Below are 17,309 nucleotides of genomic sequence, written 5' to 3'. Positions count from 1 at the left end.
AAAAGCAAAAAAAGTCCTAGATTTTGTTTTTCAATTTAATCTGAGGCTTTGAAGAAATTTTAGCCATTTATGTTTATTGCCATAATTTGATACTTAGACTTTACATATTTATCCTATATTTATTGAACACCTTTCTGGAAATAAATACATGAACAAAACAGAATCCTTGTGTTTTGGGAGATCACAGTCTAGTAAAAGACTGTGGTAATCACCACCAACAGTAACTGTAACCAGGGAAAATGAAGTACTGTTATGAGGACTGACTCTAGAGAAAAACTGATTTTAAATTCTAATCTGTTATTCATTCCAGTTGATATGAGGATGCTGCTGCTGCTGCTGCTGCTGCTAAGTCGCTTCAGTCGTGTCTGACTCCTAACGACCCCATGGACTGCAGCCTACCAGGCTCCTCCGTCCATGGGATTTTCCAGGCAAGAGTACTGGAGTGGGTTGCCATTGCCTTCTCCGATGAGGATACTAAAAATATGCTTATTCCTTGTTTCTTTATATGGTTACACAGGGGACCTTTTTCCCTATCAAGTAATATGTTGTAAAATAAAGGAGGTTTCTTGGATCCTATACTCAGTGTATGATGTTTCTGGAAGAATAATTGCATCTTTGTAACCATTGGATCGTTTCAGTGTTATTTCAGTGTAATTTTTGCCTAGAGGTTGAGGATCAGGTGTGTAATAGAATACCATTTTGTAGGCCAGTGGAGTGTTTCTACCCTAAAAAAGAATACGTTTTTCAAATAAATGAGCAAGTTTCCATCAAACAGTTAAGACCTCTTTGATTTTGGTGGAAGTGGTGGGCAGATCTGAGGAGAGAAAAGTTAAAATGTAACTACTTCAGATAATTTGCCTCTGAAGACAGAGGATGTTGTCATTTACAATACCGCTGGCCTGGTCTGTTGATGGGAGGCCTAGAAGGATTTCCGGTCTGGTCCTCTAGCCTTGCTCAGGACAGGAAGCATCTAGATCAGTGGATCTGTCACTGTGTCTGTTAGAGAGGACGATAGAGAACGCCTTCACCCTGGGTCTTTGGACCAAAAGCCAAGGATGAGTGAGTATATCTATCTGCTTTGATAGATATCACAGAGGCTGGCTTGCAATTCCATCCTCAGGACTCAGGACTCTGCTGTTCTTTGCAGCTGGAGAGGATGCTGGCAGAACTCAATTACTTTGCTAAGAGCAGCTGGCAGCTCATGCAAGAAAAGTGACCTGGTTTTCTCCAGTCTGTAGTACAGCCCACCTTTCCAGGATGAAAAAATCCCCTTGCTCCTTATTCCCGACTCTCGCGTGGCTGTTAGGCGTGCTGGCTGACCCCTGCCTTCCTTGGCCTCTTCAACCCCTCCACCCATCAGACTTAGGGTCACTCGGGTGTCGTATTAAAAAGAAACCAAATGGATGACCAACCTTGGAGCCAGCGCCAGTTTAGAGTTCCCAGTTCACAGGGTGACTATACGTCTCAGGTTGCCTGGGACAGTCACCCTCTACATTTGGTGTTTCAGCATAATTATGAATAGCTTTTCTTTTCACTATCACCAGTGTCCAGATTTAGACAAGAAATGGTATGATTACTCTGACTTTTCATCTGTGACAAGACCCATTCTTTGGCTTATACTGACACCTGTAGGCTTGCAAAATGGCTTTGAAGAAAATGAAAACGTGCCAGGTTTTCCCCTAACCTCAGCCTCTAGGATTTTAGCCCACCTCCTGAGAATCTGAGAGCCCTAACTGTGGGGCGTATTCAGAAGGGGGCCCGGGGGGAAAGACGTCACCAGAAAATGCTGACTCGGCTGCTGTCAGGGCCCAGGGGTGTACTGACACTTGGAGTGACTTATTTTTTCTGTTTCAAATTCCTTATTATGCATCATGGTTGCACAGTTTCAGGCTGTGGAGCGACGTTTAGATTACTCCTGTTGGCAACAGGAATCACTCTCGGTTTCAGGTGAAAACGAGAGCCCAAACAGCTCTATGAGCTCTGACGATGGTGCCTGGGTTGGGAGGTGTGGTATTCTGGGCTGCGGAATCTCGAGGCTGTGGGTTTTCATGGCTGGGGAGCCTTGGAAACAGAATGTAGGCAGGTCAGTTTCAAGGTCCCCCAGCTCATCTGTTGGAAATTAGGTGACCCTGGGTTTCCTTGGACCAAGAAGATGCGGACAGTGGAGGGCGGATGTGAGCTGCAGTACCCTGGGATCTCATGCTCTCATCTCCCTCAGGCCCCGTCTTGACACCTGGATTCCAGTTTGAACATTGAAAACAACACAGTGCACTTAAAAAAAAAATTAAATTCAGAGGCCAGGATAGCTTCAGGCAGGACTAATCAGTGTGCTTGGGTGTCACAGCGATGGATTTGAGACAGATTAAACCGTGGGCTCCTGAGACTAACAGCCCCGAGGGCACCCCCTGTCCCTGCGTGAGGCTGCCTTTGAGGGGCGCCCTGTCCCCCCCAGAGGCCACCCCCTCCTCCTGCCTCACATCCCGGAGAAATGAAAATAGACCGTTGCCAAGATAAGAAAGGAAGGCTCGAAAGGGTGTTTGTCTCCTTGGAGTAGATCAGGCTGAGGAAGGGAAACACAGGATGTCTGACTTCCGGCTATTCTTGTAGGGTTTTACTGGCGTTCTTGTTTTTGTCTTCTTCTTCTTCTTCTTCTTTTTTTTTTAAAGACACTAATATTGTAAAGTCCCTGGCAAGATAGAAACCTTGGCATTCACCAATTCCCTTGGAAAGGGCTTGCACTGGATTCTTGCAGACTGTGAGAAAACCCTGGCCGTGTCCCCTGACCTGCATCTCGGGGAAAGGGGGGTGGCGAGCGGGCTGCCTTCTGGCTGTCACTCGCTGAATGAACAGACCATAATGAGTCAATTCTCTGCCGTCTGCTATTTAAAACAACGGGTTCCTTCCTGTTTCCTACGCGCTGACTGAGGCTTCTTCTGTGTTAGGGGAAAAAAAAGGAATTCAGGGATAAAGTGGGCCCTCTGAGCCTGAATGAGCCATACATCTCGGCCCGCAGTGGCACAAAAGCTCCTAACTGTTTTATCTGTACAGATGGCTCTAATTTGGTGTTGGTGGCATGACTCTGTGAGCTAATTTTCCAAATACTCGGTTCATTAAAGTGGAAAAAAAAAAAAAAAAAACCAACCCTGTAAGCCAAATGAGACTCCTCCAAAAAATAGAAGTCCTGAATGTTTCACCGCAGTGTTGCTTCCGACAGGGCAGGAGGTGGGGGGGTGAGAGCCTCCAGGCCACAACTGAGGAGGCTCTGGACTCTGCCTCCTTTGTCCCCCACCCCAGGGAAGTCCAGGCACCCCCTGGGAGTAAACCCCTCACCTCTTGCCCATGACCTGGTCCCGGGGGAGCTGGACCGAAGGGACAAGTGAGACCTCAGATGACGGGCTGGGGTCTCAGTGATGCCACGTCAGGGGCTGAGTGGGGCTTTTTCTGTTTCCCCAGCCAAGTGTAAGGGATGTTAGGAAGGGTGTGATTGTGGTGAGTTTCAGCAGCAGCCATAGGAGGCGGGGCAGCCCCTTCCCCCTACCCCACCCCCAACCTCCGGGCCACTGCCTCGCTTCTGCTGGGGCCTGAGACTGCATCATCCCCTGGTGTTCACAGCCTGGTGGCTCTGGGGCTGGAGCTTCCTGGGGGTGACAGAGAAGCTTCGAGAACACTTGGAACACTGCAGGGACATCTGCTCACTCACTTCTGTAGCAAGCATGCTGAGCCCTGGTACTGGTCTTGGGACACATAAGATTAGTGACTCCTGTCCCCTCCAGAAGGGGTTGTCATCTCCACCCCCCTGCCTCTCCCATCAAGGCAGACACATAAGAGATGCAGAAGGTCCTCACTCTGCCCAGCAAGCAGGCATGGTGCCGCACAGGGGGCGCTGTGGAGCCTCGTCACAGGGGGTGGAGAGGGGAAAGCTCAGAAAACCTGTGTGTGATGTGCTTAAGAAGTGGTGACAGGTGTCATCTCCCAAGTGCAAAGACTTGTCAACTCTAATCACATATGAAGGAACAGATGGGCATAGTCTACACATGCATGTGCACGTGTGGGTACATGGGCGCACGTGTGGGTACATGGGTGTTCATGTGGGGGTGTGGGAGGAGGAAGGTGGGGTGCATGGCTTTGCCAGGTGGGCTGGGACAAGACTGAGAAAAGCCTGTGGGCAAACAGGAGTCTAGAAAAGTTTTTAGAGCCTCAAAACAGGTAAGAGTTGCTTGGAATGAAATAATCAGACAGGTATTCCCAAAGTTCCTTGTAGATACCATCGGGGAAGTGCCGAAGGGACACTGGCTGGTGAGGAGGTGGCCGTGGGGGCAGAGGGAGGGACTTGGGGCTGTGGAGACACGTCCAGAGGCCAGGCCAGAGCTGGAGCTGCAGGGGTGGGGGGGAAGGCAGGGGTCGATGGCCTGCAGACCACCCACTGGGTGCTGAACATGGAGGGGCAGCAGAGTCAGGGAAAGAAGGTGAGTTCCACATTGTTGAACCGTGGTTCTGAGGGGGCAGCAGGACCAGGCCCATCCCATGGTCACTGGGCCTTGTAAACGGAGGGGAGGGACAGGCAAGGCCTCGGAGGCAAGACAGTAGGGGCCGATGGAAGAGACAGACGCTGGGCAGTGAGGGGTGGGCGCGGAGCCCGCCTGCAGTGGGGGTGGGGGCAGATGGCTCACGGTCAGAGGGAGAGGGCACAGGGCTTCCTGCCACAAACGTGGGTCCCTCCTGCTCTCAGCCCCAGTTTGGAGATCTGGACTCAGGGGGCTGTGCATGTTAGTCGCTCAGTCATGTCTGACTCTTTGCAACCCCACAGACTGTAGCCCGCCAGGCTTCTCTGCCATGGAATTCTCCAGGCAAGAATACTGGAGTGGGCTGCCATTCCCTGCTCTGGAGGATCTTCCTGACCCAGGGATTGAACCCTGGTCTCCTGCATTGCAGGCATATTCTTTACTGTTTGAGCTACAGGGAAGTCAGGGGGCTTGTGGGGGCCAGATGAGGGGGGAAAGCACAGGTGTGGGGCCAGGTGAGACCACGGGAAAGGACGTGTGACCCCCCCTAACATACCCACCCACAGTCAGACCCCACGGCCAACTCCACATCCTGGACTTGAGCCCTGATTTCTTGTCTCAGGCGGGTCCTCCTGGAGCGGGTGGGAGTGAGGGTTGGTTGGTGGCTCCTCTTTCCAGGGAAGGGTGGAGAATTTTCTTGGTACCAGTGGTATAGGAATAGGGCCCCTTCTACCGTGAGCTTCTCAGGGTACAAGGCTCCCCTTTTTCTCAGAGGCATGTAGCATGGGGTTAGGGATTCTTACAGGGAGAGGAAAAGGAAGAAGATTGTAGTTTGGACCAAGAAGAATGGCCCAAACCAGTGGGAGCCTGGAGTCAACAGTTGTGAGTGGAAAAGCACCCTTCCTCTAGTTCTACTGAAGGGCCTTTGGCCTTTACCAGAAAGGGGAACCTGGGAGAAGACTTCAAAGAAGAAAGAAGGATAAATGGCCCGGGTGGGGTCTCTGCTTCTTCCCCTCAAACATCCGGATGAGTCACTGTGTCTGGATGAGGCAAGACCACCTACTGTAGCACAGGGCTGTCTTGGAGGAGCTCAGAGGCGGTCCAGGTGTGATGGGAACCAGGACTGGAAGGTAAGGTCTGAACCTCCCTGAAGGAGCCGCGGGCAACCAAGAACGAGGTCAGGGATGGGTCAGTGGTGAAGCAGTCTGGAAGGTCTGAGGTGTGAGCCAACGCCTGAGGGTTGTGTACCCAGGGAAGGGAGTGGGAAGCCAGTCCCATAGCAGAGCACACCAGAGACTCTTGCCTTCATTATGCTTGGAGAGAAGAGAGCGAGGAGCTCGAGCTTGGTCTGGGGGATGCATAAGGGTGGAGTTAGAATGAGCTCGGAGGAGTCATGAAAACACATCAAGCCTTTAGACTGGTGTGTGTAGGCTACCCTGGTCCCCACACTCTGAAAAAAGTAGCTTTGTCCCCTAAACCAGCAGTCGCCAACCTTTTTGGCATCAGGCCCAGTTTTGGTGAAGACAGTTTTTCCAAGGATGGGGGTGGAGGGATGGTTCTCAGGCGGCGATGTGAGTAATGACAGATGCAGCTGCCATCCACTCGCCCACCCCTCACCTCCTATTGTGTGGCCCAGTTCCTAGCAGGCCATGGCCCAGGGGCTGGGGACCCCGGCCCAAATGGCTTGCTGGGAGTGCTTCATAAATAACTCCCTGCAGACCTGGGGGAGCCTCTGCCCCAGGCTTGTGATCTGAAGGAGAAGTTGCTTCAGGGAGTCTGGGGGAGCTTCCCACCCCAGTAAGAAGCCCACACCCACAGGGCCTGTGGGGTCACTTGAAGGTCACATGTTTCCAGTGGGACAGCTGCTGTGCAGGGTGCCACCCGGCCTGCGTTATACTTCTGGGAGTGAAGAAGACACCTGCGTTTCAGGGCCTATTTTGTTTGTGTTTTGTGTGTGTCTGTGTGGGTACTGTGGACCACTCTGTTGATTTGGTGAAGCCTGTAGATTTCTCCCCAGAAATGTTTTTTTTTAAATCAAAAAGCATTTTTTGGGGGGTTATCTGAAAGTGGGTAAAATAGAGTACTAGATTAAAATTCATAGTCAAATACAGTTAGTAAAATATGAAAATTGTGATAATTTAATATGTACACTTCTTTATTAGTCCATTATAAAATAAGATACGGGGGAGATTTCATAACCAGAATCCTTTTGAAGTAGCGATGAGTATAAGGGTATTTTGATATAGACAAAGTAACTTGTAACTTGATGTGAAAATGTCTAATTTCTATTACAAATACTACCAGTACTAATGTGACTTATTGACTACATTTATTATTGAAGTGCTAAGTTTAGAGAAAATAAAAGATTTTTTTTCTCCCATCTGGGTTCACAGCTACCCTGAATTCTAAGGTTCCTATGGGGATCCTGGGCCTAGATTAGGGGACTTCCCTGGTGGTCCAGTGGTTAAAACTTTATACTTCCGATGCAGGGGGCATGAGTTCAATCTCTGGTTGGGGAACTAAGATCCCACATGCTGCACAGCATGGCCATAAAACCCATAAAATAAAACAAGAGCCCCTGTTATTGTATAAAGCCATGGAGGTTTGGGGGTTCTTGTGTCCCAACAGCAGCTATTATATTAATTATCCTAATACCTTTGGTGGTCTTATTTGGCCTGACCTCCATGTCCCCTTATTATGAAGGCCAAATAATGCCCCTTCCCCCTCTGGAAACATCCATGTCCTCATGTCCAGAATTGTGAGGATGTGACCTTACATGGCGGGAAAGACTTGGCAGCTGTGATTAAATTAAGGACTTTTAAGATGAAGAGATTATTGTGGATTATCCAGATGGGCCCAGAGTTAACTGCAAGGATCCTTACAAGAAGGAAACCAGGGAGTCCCTGTGGTCCAGTGGTTAGGACTCAGCACCTTCGCTGCAGTGGCCCAGGTTCAGCAGTCCCTGGTCCCGGGACTGAGAATCATCCTGCAAGCTGTGGGGGCATGGCCAAAAAAGCAAAGAAGGAAACCTGACAACAGTTGGGGTGTGATGACAGAAGCAAGAGGCTCCAGTGATATGAGAAGGGGCCACGAGGCGAGGGACACAGGTGGCTTCTATAGGCTGTTCAGGCAAGAAAAGGCTCCTCCTCAAAGCCTCTAGAAGGAACTCAGGCCTGATGATGCTTTGATGGTTCGTTTCTGACCTCCAGTGCAATCATACATTTCAGCCGTCTTAAGCCACTGCTTCTGTGATAATCTGTCACAGCAGCAACAGGAAGCAAATGTTGTTGTTCAGTCACTCAGTTGTGTCCGACTCTTTGCGACCCCATGGACTGCAGCATGCCAGGCCTCCCTGTCCTTCACCATCTCCCAGAGTTTGCTCAAACTCATATGTCCTTTGAGTCGGTGATGCCATCCAACCATCTCATCCTCTGCCGTCCCCTTCTCCTCCTGCCTTCAATCTTTCCCAGCATCAGGGTCTTTTCTAATGAGCTCTTTGCATCAATCAGGTGGCCAAAGTTGGAGCTTCAGCTTTCAGCATCAGTCCTTCCAATGAATATTCAGGACTGACTTCCTTTAGGATTGACTGGTTTGATCTTGCAGTCCAAGGGACTCTCAAGATTCTTCCCCAATACCGCGGTTCAAAAGCATCCATTTTTTGTTGCTCAGCCTTCATTATGGTTCAGCTCTCACATCCTTATATAACTACTGGAAAAAATCATAGCTTTGACTATACAGACCTCTGTTGGCAAAGTAACATCTCTGCTTTTTAATATGCTGTCTAGGTTAAGGAAGCAAAAATGCTCATGTAGGACACACCATCCCGCTTTAAGATGTTCTGTGGAGGGGCCTGCCTGCCTGCGTGCAGTGCAGTGGTCTTACACACACCTGAGTCACTGTTTAACCTTTATACTCTGTGTAGCCGCCCCCAGACCAAGACATGGGGCCTCCCAGCTCCCAGGCAGTAGCCCCGTGGGACCCCTCTTCCGACCTCGATCCCCATGGATTAGGTGTCACTTTGTCTTCGGGTGAGTAAGTGCCCCAGCTACCGTCTGCTCGTGTCACGCAGTCACGTCTGCAAGCTGCAGCCGTGCTGCTGCCGCTCCCTGTCCATGTTTCATTTGATCCGTTCATCTGTTTGGTGTGGTCCCTGGTGGCTCAGATGGTAAAAAGTTATCTGCAATTCAGGAATCCCAGGTTGGATCCCTGGGTTGGGAAAACCCCTGGAAAAGGAAATGGCAACCTACTCCAGAATTCTTACCTGGGAAATCCCATGAACAGAGGAGACTGGCGGGCTACGGTCCGTGGGGTCGCAGAGTTGGACACGACTTAGCCACCAAACCACAACCCACCACAGATACACCTGTTCTTTTTCAGAGTCTTCTCCATAGGTTGTTACAAGATAGTGAATGTATTTCCCTTTGCTCTACAGTAGCTTGTTGTTGTTTATCTATTTTATATATAGTAGTGTATATCTGTTAACCCCAAACTCATAAGAGAAATCCAGTTTTAAGGCTGTGGCCATAGAGGATTTTACATTATTTCTAGTGTTTCCTTAAGCACTGTTTTTTTTTGGCCAGCATTGACAAGGTTTAATTTTTATTTTTTGGAGGTGGAGTTTGCACCATGCAGCTTACAGGATCTCAGTGCCCCAAACAGGGGTTGAACCCGGGCCATGGCAGTGAAAGCCTGGAATCCTAACCACTAGCCCACCAGAGGACTCCTATTTTTCATTTTTTAAAAAACAATTTTAAAATTTTTGTACAGTTTTTAAAGATGTCTTTCCATTTACAGCGATTACAAAATACTGGCTATCTTCCCTGTATTGTATAAGACATCCCTGAGCCCGTCTTAAACCCGGCAGTTTTGTACCTCCTGTTCCCACACCCCTATATCCTCCTCCCCCTCCTCCCCACTGTAACCACTAGTTTCTTCTCTAGCTCTGCCTCACTCCCCTTTTTCATTAAACTGACTCCTCCGAACTTCCAACCCGCCTGTGTGAGAACGAACTACAGCCTGTGATTTGAAAATAAGGGCAGCCAACACAAAGTGGGGGCAAGAGTCAGGGGGCGTTTATGAGTTTTATGTAGGGGATGCTGGGGGTAGAACAGAGGGAAGGGAGGAATTCTGCCCTGGGGCACTTTTCCCCCTCCCTCTAGGAAACAACCCCCCACCGCAACACCAGGACTGCAGACAAACCCCTTTAAGACAGCCTGCTGAGTTTTGTTTAGAAAGCTGCTCCTCATTCCCTGCAGGAAGCTCAGGTGCCTCGGCCTCACCAGGGTTTTAAATAAGAACGATTTGTTGTCCTACTCTTGTGAGTTCTTTCTTTTTCTTTTTTTTTAAAGAAGAATGAGCTCAAGAAAGAGAAGTCTGCACATGAAAACATCTCTAGGCTGAGCCGGAAGGGCGAGAGAGGAGATGTACCTACGATTCATCCTTGTAAACATCATAATCCTTGTAACACGGATTTCAACAGACGGCTATAAATAACATCTGATGTTTGCACTCAAGAGTTTCAGGCTCTCAGGTGATGGCCTGGACAAGTGGCCGCCAGCCCTGCCCTACTGGCTTGCAGCCCAGTCACCTAAGCCTTCCTGTTTTCAGAGGTAGTTTCTGCATCTCACTCGCCAGACCCTCACTCTCCAGACCCTCCCTTGCTGGGCCCCGGGCCTCCCACCCCAGGTGATCTGGGGGACCTGCCCCTTGGTGGGAGGACACGTGATGGAGGGGCCACTGGGTTGCCGGTTTCCTTCCTCAGCAACTCACAGGCCAGTGGCCTCGCACATGTGCTCTCTGGGTTTGTTTTGATAGCTTGTTTGAAAAACAGTTCCCATCCACCAACTGCTCAGATAATAATCTTCCAAGTGGCAAGCAACTGGGATTGTTTTGGTTGCTGTTTACCCTCAGCAGCGTGGCTCAGCTGGAAGATACGGGACTGGAGGAGTCCCCTTTCTGGCTCTGGTAATTGTCGCCCACATCGGCCATAAGGAAGTCTCCTTGCCAGCTTTCCTCCCCTGGGAGCCCCGTGTTCCAGGGGAGAAGAGGAGGGACAGGAACCTGATGGAAGCTTCGGGAATGTGGGTGCTGTATCGGTGACCCTCACCCCAAGGCAGACCATCTCACCACCAGCATCAGGGGCTTTTGTATCCACTTGTGTAGCATGGGAGAAGGCCCTGCTCAAGGGTTGATCTGATTCTTTGAACTTTCCCTCCAACGCCCAAAACCTTCCAGCCTAAAAATTAAGCATCCCACATGTCCACAGAGCCCCAGCACCCCTGCCCTCTTCCCTAAGTGTGCAGGAGGCACCCACTGCTCCCCAGGCACCCAGACCAGGCCTGCTAATCCCTGTGACCTGTCCCTTGGCCTCCAAAGTCAGGGGTTTGCCAGGTCTGGCTGATTCTCCTGGGAGAATTTTTTTTTAAAATCTCTCACCTCTATTTTGCCTTCCCATCCTCACTGTCTCCATCCACAGGTGCCCCATCAGCGGTCCCTTCCACCGTGGCAGGAACTTTCCATCCCAGTTCCAGCGTCTTTCTCCTCTTCCTTCACACCCTCCCACCCCTGCTGGGCTTGGCTTCCTAAAGCCACCCTCTGGTGTCACTTATCTGCTCAAAGCCCCTTGGCCCCTGCCCACTGTTCACAGTGTGGAGTGATAGTACCTTGTCTGGTGTCCCAGGCCTTCTGCACTCTGGTTGCAACCTCACCCTGGCATCTGATCTCCCTCTGCTGCTCTATCCAGCTCCCTCCCTATTTCCCTGATCATGTCTAAGCTTTCCAGCAGGGCAGATGCCAGGGGACAGACTCGACAGACTCCATCAATGCACTACCTGGAGCTGTCAGCCTGTACGACCAGGGGGCCTCGGGCCTTTGTGCCTGTTGCTTCCTTGTTCCAGAGGGCCATCCTCTCCCCGCCACCTGTGAAAACCAAACCCTTCTTCATATGTCACTTCTTCCAGGAAGTCCTGGATCACCACTGCTTGAAAGGGTAGCTCATGTAAATGGATCCCTGAAAAAATAAATTGTACCTTCCATTTATGATTTTTTTGTATTTATGTTAATTTTGTTTAGAACATAAACCTCCACATGGATAAAGACTGAATTACTTTTCTGTATATCATTTGCTGTGCCTCGTACTGGGGCTGGCACACAGTAGGTGCTTAGCATGTTTTTGTTGACTAACAAAAGAATGAATGATTTCTGTTGGGCTTGGCTCTGCCGCATTTCACTGTGAGCCTCTGGTTCCATTTTAATTCAGGTCCACAACCTCTTCTCATCCTTATTTTCTACTGGAAGCAGAGAAGGAGTGAGTCAAACCCTAAGGATGTTCCTTCCACTATGCAGACTCACATGATGGTGAATCAGGGGTTCTCAGGTATGTGAGCCCATAGAATACTATTAATACCCGGTCCATTGTTCAGGGTCCCAGGATATGTCTCTGGGTGAATGAGCATTGAGCCCCAGCCCCGACCTCAACCAAATCAACTCTGCTTGTATCTGTCTCACACCTTGAGGTCTGGTAGACACTGTATTCAATCAGAGGCCAAAACATGTTTTAACGGAAAACCAGAAATTGCAAAAAAAACACACATACATATATATAGTTCAACTGGACTTCCCAGGTGGCATTAGAGGCAAAGAACTGGACTACCAGTTCAGGAGACATAAGAGACGTGGGTTTGGTCCCTGGTTGGGAAGATCTCCTGGAGAAGGATATGGCAACCTACTCCAGGATCCTTGCCTGGAGAATCCCATGGACAGAGGAGCCTGGTGGGCTATAGTCTGTGTGGTTGCAAAGAGTCAGACACGACTGAAGCGACTTAGCATGTAGCATGTATAATTCAACTGGGTAGACATTCAAAATTCTTAGGAGAAATGCCTGTCTAAGCGTATTTGTAAGGATCCTAAAACACAGTGTCCAGTCCAGAGCCGTCACCCGCTTGGTCATGGGACAGCCCCCCCCACAAAGAGGTGTCGGGTCCAAGTGGCCACTTTGTCCAGGGACAAGCAGGAGGATGGGAATCAGTGCCAGGGTTTAGCCCGGTTCTGCCCGGAACCAATTGTGTAACTTACACCAGGTCCTTTTCTTCCCTCAATGCTGTAGCTCATTTACTAGCGCAAGAGCGGGGAGTGCCCCCCACTGTGGGAAGGCAGGGTTCACAGTGGTTAGGGACACCCAGGTGTCCCCTGACGGGGGCAGGGACTTTGGGGAGAGGGCATCAGGGCGGGAGTGCTGAGTGCTGGGCGCCCCGGTCTCCGCCGAGCCTGTTGATCTGGGCGGCCCGCTCCAGCTCCGTCACTCGGAGCCTGACTCAGCCGGCAGCCATGGGGCCCAGGTTGCCGGGGGAAATGCTGTTGGCACATTTATTCTGGGTTTGGATATTTAAAGAGCTGGGTGTGTTGCACGACATTTCGGAAGTGCTTGGGGAAAGAGGGGGTTGCAGCCCAGGCTTTTTTTTTTTTTTTCTTTAAACCGTTATAGATATCCTGTCCTGATCGCTCAGTCCACAAAGAGTGAGTTTCTTCCCCTAAGAATCTGACGTGGGGCCTGCCCATTGTGTCTGCCTGGCTCTGCAGCCTGGCAGGAAGCAGGTGGCCCAAGGTGGGACCTGTGCCCAGCCTCAACCCTGGCCTGCCCAGGTCCCCATCCAAGTGCACCCTGCTCCCTGGACTAGGAGCCTGGGAGCCCCCCTCTCCCTGGACCAGGCACCGGCGGGGGGGTGCAGACAGAGCCACAGAGCTGTGGGCTGGGTCCCCAAGGGCACCTGAGGCAGGTGCTCCTCCACCTGGGGTGTCAGCATGGAGACCTCTGGCCTTAGGGGCCTCAGCGTGGGTGCAGCACAGGGCCCCCGGGGGGTTCTGGGGGCACCAGCTTCCTCTTCCTCGGTGGCTGCACTCACTGGCTCAGGAAACGCCGGCTGAAAGCTGGGACTTTGTTTTCAAACCCCTGCGTCAGTTTTACTATTTGAGTGGCCGCTTCGGGCTGCTTTTAGGAATGTGGTTCTTTTATCACTTCTCACTCAGGATGTTGTTGCCAAGAGACTTCCTCACAGACACTGTGTGCTGCCTTTGTTTTCCTTTCCAAATGCATATGGAGGAATCTTCCAGAACTGAGGCCCCATCAGTGAATTGCACCTGCAGTGTGGTGAGTGGGCGTGGGGTAGTTTTTCTCTCACGACATTTATTGTTTTCATTTCTGCTCACAGAGGTCATTTTGTCCACACACTCATGATAGCACATTTGAGAAACAGGAAATAAATACAGGTAATCTTGGAGGAAAATTAGTATCACCCATGGTTCCGCCTGAGCCAGAGATCTACACTTAGCAATCTGGTATTGTCTTTTTTGTTTGTTTGTTTGTTTCAATTGGGCTCATCCTGCAGACAGTGTATAGGAATCAGCTTTTCACACCCAGCACCATAGCATCATCGATGTCCCCATCCTTGAAGTCTCATGGACACAGTTTTCAAGTGTCATTAGCTCTCCTTTGGCTCTGTCCCCAGCAAAGTGACATTCAGGACGTTAGCCCGAGTTAAGGAAGCTGATGTCAGATGGGACAGGGAGACTGCACAGCAGAATCCGAGTCTACGTGTAGAGTCCAGACGGGTGGGACTGTGAGTGACTTTTATTTAGTCATCATCTCCTCTCTCTTCTAGGTCCTGCACATTTTTCTGTAACAAGCCCGGGAATAGAAGCAGGTGATGTGATCTAATGTGCAGCCTCAGGTCGCAGGCGGGCTATGGTCAGTCCTGCCTTCAAACCAGGTGAATTGCTTGGCCGCTCTGGGCCTCATGTCCTCATCTCTAAAGTGTGGACCGTGATGCTGCCTATCTCACAGGTACGCTTTGCAGATCAGGTGCATGAGAAAGCCCAGGGAACACCTATGAATGGGACTCATTGTGGCTTTACAGGATAAGCATACAGATTCTAAGAGTTACAGTCCAGTGGGCTGATTTACATCCCCCAAACACTCATTGACATCCTAACCCCCAGAACCTCAGGAGAGTTGAAAGTATTTGGAGACTCTTTATAAGGGTGATTACATGAAAATGAGGTCCCTGGGATGGACCCTAATCCCATATGATTGGTGTCCTTAAAAGAAGAGTTGATTAGGACACAGACACACACAGAAGAGAGACCACGTGAGGATACAGGGAGAAGACGGCGTTTCCCAGCCAGAGAGAGGCCTGGGAGGAGACCTTCCCTGCCGTCGCGCTGATCCTGGGCTTCCAGCCTCCACATTGTTTAAGCCTCCAGCCTGTGGTCCTCTGTTAGGACCACCTGCATGAACTCAGTAGCAATGTGCTACTGAGTGATCACATGTGCTAATGTGAACACATGTGCTCAGTAGCAATGTCCATGTCATTGCTGTTCGTGGTCCCTCTCTCCACCCTGAGTTCCTTATGATCTAAGAGCCGTGCTGAGAGTTCTCTTTCAGGCAGACGCAGCCTGTCCCCCCTCCCGGCCCCTGGAGCCCTCCTCTTCCTGGGCACCCAGGGTCCTGGGTGTGTCCCTGGGGGCCCTATCCTCTGTCACTCCCTGCCCTCCGGGACTGTTTCTCCCTAGATGATGGCTCCCGACTCCCCTGGAGGGAACGTGAGTCTCTATCCTTCAAGAGCCTCATTCAGCCGTTTTCTTGTTCGAGATACTCCCTCCTGAAGGTGCCTCTGCCCTTCAGTGAGGTGGTTTTAAAACTCTCCAGATACCAGCAGGAGAATGTGTTCATGTAGGCTCCAGTGGGATCACCAACACCATGGTCTCTCGTGGTGGGGTAATTTTTTTTTTAATGTTTAACTTTATTATGAACTTTTAAAAATGTTGGTGTGTTAATAACACTTAACTTGAGATCCATCCACTTAACAAAATTTTGGTTTTGTTTTTCTGGCTTGTAGGATTTTACTTCCCTGACTAGGGGGTGTACTCAGGCCCCGGCAATGAAAGCGCTGAGTCCTAATTTCTGGACCACCAGGGAACTGCAAACAGACTTTTAAGTATATAATCTATTATTTTTTAAAAAATTTATTTAAATTTACTATTATTTTTATTGATATATAGAGGCTTTACAATCTTGTGTTAGTTTCTTCTGTATAATCAAGTGCTTCAGCTTTCCATTATGGCTTGTTACAGGATATTGGTTATAGTTCCCTGTGCTATACAGTAGATCCTTGTTGTTTATCTATTTGATATATAGCAGTTTGTATCTGTTAATCCCCAACTCCTAATTTGTCCCTCCCCGACTCCCTTGATAACCACAAATCTGTTCTCTACATCTGTGATTCTGTGTTTCGTAAACAAGTTTGTTGGTGTCGCTATATCTCACGTATCCTGTAAGTGACATCAGATGATCATAATCCATGATTGTTGACTGTTGGTTCAGTGCTGTACAGCAAACCCTAGGGTTTGTTCATCTCACTTGACTGAAACTTCCTGCTTGTCCCTCAGTAACTTCCCTTTCCCCTCTGTTTCCAGTCTCTGTAACCAGCGTTCTACTCTTTGATACCATAGGAATTTGACTTTTTCATTTCACATACCTCATATAAGTGGAACCAAGGTTTTTTCTGATTGACTTATTCACTGAGCATAATGTCCTCAAGCTTTACTTGTGTTGTCCCATTTTGCAGAATTTCTCTCTCTGAAGTCTGAATGGTGTTCCTTTGCATGTCCCTGTCGCATCTTCTTCATCTGTTCATCTGTTGCCGGACATTTAGGTCATTCCACGCCCTGACTGTCGTGAGTGATACCGTAATGAACACTGGAGTGCTAAGACCTCTTTGAGATTCTGATTTCAATTCTTTTGGACAAAAACCCATAGGTGGGCTTGCAGAGTAGGATTCTGAACATGGAGAGGAGCCCACTGAGGGGTGTGTGTGCAGCGCTCCCTCTGGTTCTAAATGCGCCGCCGGCCCTGTACTGGGAGCACAGGAAAGTGGATATCAGGTGGGGATATTTTTGTGTTTGCAAACTGGAGGCTGGCTCTGTCTCCTGGGCCAGGGAGTTAGCCAGTGCACCTCGTCTGCTAAGTCATCCCCTCTTTTCTCAGGAGATAGTCTTATAAATTCGGCTAATAACTCCCATTTCATTTCCCCAAACTCCATTAGAGGGAAATTATAATGAAGCTCAAGTACTCGCCAGGTTATTCATGGGAAAGACCTTTGGCTCTTAAAAAATACATTTTAGATGGCTGGATTAATCTAGTGGTACATTATAATACGGCCCTGCCGAAGTTTGCAGGAGACTCCTGGCACCAGGCATTGTACCTTCCACAATGCTGCCAAGGAGCATGAATTATCTTTACAGGAAGAGGCAGGAATTAATATGTCAGATGCAAAAGACCCAGGGGCAGCGCCCTATGAAAGCCTAGGACCCTTGTTCCTTGTCAAGGTTCTGCAAGGTTGGAGTCATAATCACATGATTTGAGAGCAAGCTCCCTTAGCCAAACCTCCCTGAGAAGGACACTTGACTAGGGGCTTAATTTATGACAAGCACGTTGGAAAAAACATGCTGATTTCATTCCTTTTATTACCTCCCTGGCACAGCAAGTTAATTTAAAAAAAAGTATGATGACTGCTTTGTACTCACATAAGAGGTTGATTTGTAATGTAAATATATTCATGTGTATGGTACATACATTAATATAGAAGTAATAATAACAGCGGGTTAGTATCTATCACCAAATGAGCTTTGGACCCTGGGGAAGGCATTATGCACAGATTATTTATAACTCTACCAAGCCGACATTATTCAGTTCATTTTGTTGATGGGGAAACTGAGGCTCAGAGTGGTTAAGGAGCTTGCCCAAGGACATAT

The 17,309-nt window shown here is 49.4% G+C and overlaps 1 long non-coding RNA gene across 1 annotated transcript; it reads left to right on the top strand.

Moving 5' to 3' along the window:
* Positions 1 to 9,796: 9,796 nt before the first annotated feature.
* On the top strand, positions 9,797 to 16,082 carry LOC123329236. Its single transcript, XR_006544607.2, has 5 exons — positions 9,797 to 10,466; positions 11,761 to 11,877; positions 13,527 to 13,647; positions 14,159 to 14,340; positions 15,395 to 16,082. It is a non-coding gene; the product is annotated as an uncharacterized LOC123329236 (long non-coding RNA).
* The last annotated feature ends 1,227 nt before the right edge of the window (positions 16,083 to 17,309 follow it).

Source organism: Bubalus bubalis, chromosome 14 (assembly GCF_019923935.1).
Source record: "Bubalus bubalis isolate 160015118507 breed Murrah chromosome 14, NDDB_SH_1, whole genome shotgun sequence".
Taxonomy (NCBI): Eukaryota; Metazoa; Chordata; class Mammalia; order Artiodactyla; family Bovidae; genus Bubalus; species Bubalus bubalis.
The sequence above is the reverse complement of the archived record's forward strand: the minus strand, read 5'-3'. Positions and strand labels throughout refer to the sequence as shown.